Source organism: Lygodium microphyllum, chromosome 2 (genome assembly GCF_053477565.2).
Source record: "Lygodium microphyllum isolate KBCC chromosome 2, Lygodium_microphyllum_v1.1.10, whole genome shotgun sequence".
In the NCBI taxonomy this organism is placed as follows: domain Eukaryota; kingdom Viridiplantae; phylum Streptophyta; class Polypodiopsida; order Schizaeales; family Lygodiaceae; genus Lygodium; species Lygodium microphyllum.
In genome coordinates, this window is record NC_141136.1 from 175,933,457 (window position 1) to 175,937,444 (window position 3,988).

Sequence of the window (3,988 nt, forward strand, 5' to 3'; positions counted from 1 at the left end):
AAAGCCTTCTCTCTTTGTCATCGATGATGTCATAAAAAATGCTAAAAAATCAAGCGTCCTCTCTTTTATCCCCCTGCAAAACTATAAATTGAGGGCTTGGGGATGACCAGAAAGAGGAACAAGAGAAATGTTGATGAGAACAAGATGCTAATCGAGAAGGAGGAGACTCTATTCCCTGATATGAAGAGACATCATTCCATTCAACCCAAGGAAGGGGATACACTAAAGGTCTCTCATCCTCTTGTACTCTAATCCGAGAAGAGAAGACATTGAAGAACTTTATCCTATTCTATCAATCTGGTTAGAAGTCATAACTCTACTCTTGTCCCTATTCCATCTACTAGAAAGAGAGAAGTATTGCTCTCCACGAGGCAAGAAGAACCATCCATGAGACCTAAGTCATTGAATCCCGCAATAACCATCATCATCATCGAGAGTCTTACACCCTTGCCAACCGGTATTAGTGCCATGTTCTTCTTCTTCTATGAATCATATTTCTATCATGGCCCCAAAGAAAAAGAAGTCAAAAGCTGAAATCATGAATGAACCTACTAACATGGAAGCAACAATTGGAGTTGCGAGCTAGGGAGTCACTAACGGAGTCATAGGCACGGATAACAATCCTTTACCAATCAAGATACCATAGGTTTCTCTTAAGATAAGTCTCTTGAGAATTCACTACAAGATATAGGCCTTATACCGACGTTAAAAGCGAAAAAAATGTAAATAACAAAATTTTCCCCCGTCATCGCAAAAAAGTGTCGTTATTGGCGATGCCATAGAACAGTTGGTATCAGCGTCGGTATTAGCGTCGGTATGCGACGCTGATACCGACGCTAATAGCGACAGTTTGCAACAAAAATAACGATGCCAATAACGACACGTGCAGGTAAATTTGCGACGCTAATAGCGATGGTAACAGGGAAAAAAAAATTATGCTTTATTTGAGCCATACAAAATAGTTTCTGCAGTGTGTACAATGCTCATGCAAACAAAAACAAAGTATACTGAAATCATAACACTGATACATGAAATAAATACATGATCGCATAATGAGCGATTGGTACAATCATGACAAGATATCACTAATACATAGAAAATGTCTACACAGATCGGGCAACAAAAAATTAAAGGTGTGTGAGCTCTAGGGATCCAAGGGCAAGCTACATATCCTCGCCCTCCGAAAGCTCGCCCTGCCGCAAAGGAGCATCGAACGGACTCTGCAAAAAAAGAAACAACAACACATCAGTCCACCATACAATAATGCATTCTAATTAAACATGGTAACGACAGATAAGAAAGATGAGTGACTTACAGGGCCGCCATGTCTATACAATTGGTCAATCAATGAAGTGAGACCGTGCCTCTCTACATATCGAGAGTCAAGGCCGGTCGGATCATGATTTGTAATGGAGTGCTCCAGAGAAAACAAAATGCTAACTGTTAGAAACATGATTGTCAGTACAAAGGATATTGCAAAAAAATAAACAAGCAAAAAAGAAAAGAAAAGTTTACAAAGTCCTCCAAATATGTCATGTGGCCACTACTCCCAAGATGATGGACCACTCCGGCCTCGAGTCATGCCCTCGCCGCCTCGCGCTGCTGACTCCAACATCCTGGAGAATCTGTAGCCTCGTCCCTCAGTCGGCACTAGTCATCCGCGTCTAACCACTCGGGCTTTGCAGCCCCACTCTTGATTGCCTTGCGTGCGTCGGATCGTTTGTGTGACATATATGCATGCATGCAATCCATCATCTAGCCCATATAAAATCTATCTAGCGAGGCTGGAACCAGAAACTCTTCATGCAAGGATACTACTATGTAGTCTTTGCTCCCCTCCAGTATGTTCTTCCAATTATCTAAGACGTTGTGCCGAAAAACTTGTTGGTACAACTCTCTCATGCAAGCCATCACGCTCCTCCCCTCATCATTCATCCTGGTCTGCCATGTCTCCAAATCTCGTGATCTTGTCTGGAGACATGTGCTTGAAGATATCATGTAATTCCTCATCGCTCATCCCTCAACTCATCTTGAAAATGTCACCTGCACAGACAAAAAAATGATGTTAGAATAATCAATTCAAATCATACAAAGCACAGTAATATAAATCCTAAAAAAAAGATCTCACTTAAAATGCATATCTTATGTACCCTTATAAGTAATTGGTCAATGAATTGAGTAAGTGGATGCTCCAAGTATGAAGTATCCTATGGTCCCATGTCAATCTCTTGACCCAACTCCGCATGCACTGGAAGGTCGATAGACATGTCACCACAAAAGGATGAGTCCACCTCGTTCTCAAAGAATTCTTAGACTCCTGTATTTCCATCATTGTTAGTCGATGCTGGCTCCAAGCTTTCGGTGGCCTCCATCCCTTGCAATATCGACCCCTCTATTTGCATATTGTCTTCATCTATGCTCAGAACATCGCTTTGATCATATACTCTCGCACTTCGGGGAGTTGAAGGTATAACATACCACCATCAAGGTTGTCGGGGGTTTGGATATAAGACTACCTGTTCACAAACACGTACAAGAGAGTTTAAACCATTGTGACATGTACCATGTCGTAATACAATTAACAAACAAATGAGTCCATGCACCTGTTCACAATGGGCTGGCAACACAAAGGTGTCCGCAAATCCGTCCATTTTTTTTCGGAATCTATTTTGAGAAATCTAGATGGACCTCGTCGAACTGTTGCTCCAGCTCCTCCAAGTACCACTTTGAACCACTGCACATCAAATAGTATCATGGAGAAGCAACAGTAATCCACCGTAATAATACTTTGCAAGTTTCCAAAATACTCCATCTCATCTACAATCGTGTTTGGATCCGTTGCTCATCGCCGGCTCTCTTGCTCAAACCTTGCCATGATACCATAGTCCATTGTGGAGCGCATTTTGTCAATACGCTCCACGCGAAAATGTCGTCCGCGCGACCACGCTGCATTATATATTTTGTATTGTACATTGAAACACTCAAATTAGATGTCATCGCATATAAAATATAGATACGAAAAATCCTAAACACCTCATCACCTTTGGACTACATCCCCTCGAGAATTCCCACTCCTCCATTGAGACCTCTGTCCCTTTGCGAGACGCTGCGGTCAAAGCTCCATGCAACCATCGCGTTGACATGAACCGCGGCTTCTCCTCCATGCCCTCGGGATATCGAATCGGTCGATGATGTGTACTACGTTGGAATTCAGATCGTGCTTCCTCTCGATCTTGCGTAGCGATCTGGTACTTGGCGAGCCACGTCTCCATAGAGGCATGGTGCAACATACAAAAGCGATTCACCTTCTCCTCCATTGAGGCATCCATTCTTTTTTCTACCCCATTTTCAACCAACACATCTCCAGTCAGTCTATCATCATCCTTCAGTGACCATAGCATTTCGTTGTCTGGATCCACCGTTGGTAGCCATTGTGAAATATGCACTAGCACCTCAGACACCAACCAACCTTTAGCCATGCTAACTTCTGGCCGAGCTTGTTGTCGCACAAAGCCTTTTAAGGTTTTCATTAAGCGCTCCAAGAAGAACATCCAATGCGTATGGACAGGTCCAGCAATCTCCACTTCATCTACAAGATGCACAAGAAGGTGGATTTTTATCGTGAGCATGCTGGTGGGCAGGTATTTCTCAAAGAGACAGACCCTCTCCACTACAACATGCCTCGCGGATTCAATAGAGGGCATCTTAATCTCCTTCTGTGAGATCCATTGCACCAAAGTCGAAAACTTGTAAATGGCCCCGCGTATTTCTGGAGTAAGACATCCTGTGATCGCGATCGGTAGTACAAACTGCCACAAATGAGAAAGCATTATGAATAATGGCTACACTCCAAATAGCAAAATGTGCACACCAATTACAATCCTTTCATAGTACAAATCTGATATATCTTATGCCAATCATGGGATTTTAGCCCTGATAATTGGTCGTCTTTAGAAAATGCAGATCTGAGAGAACGCATCATACCCAT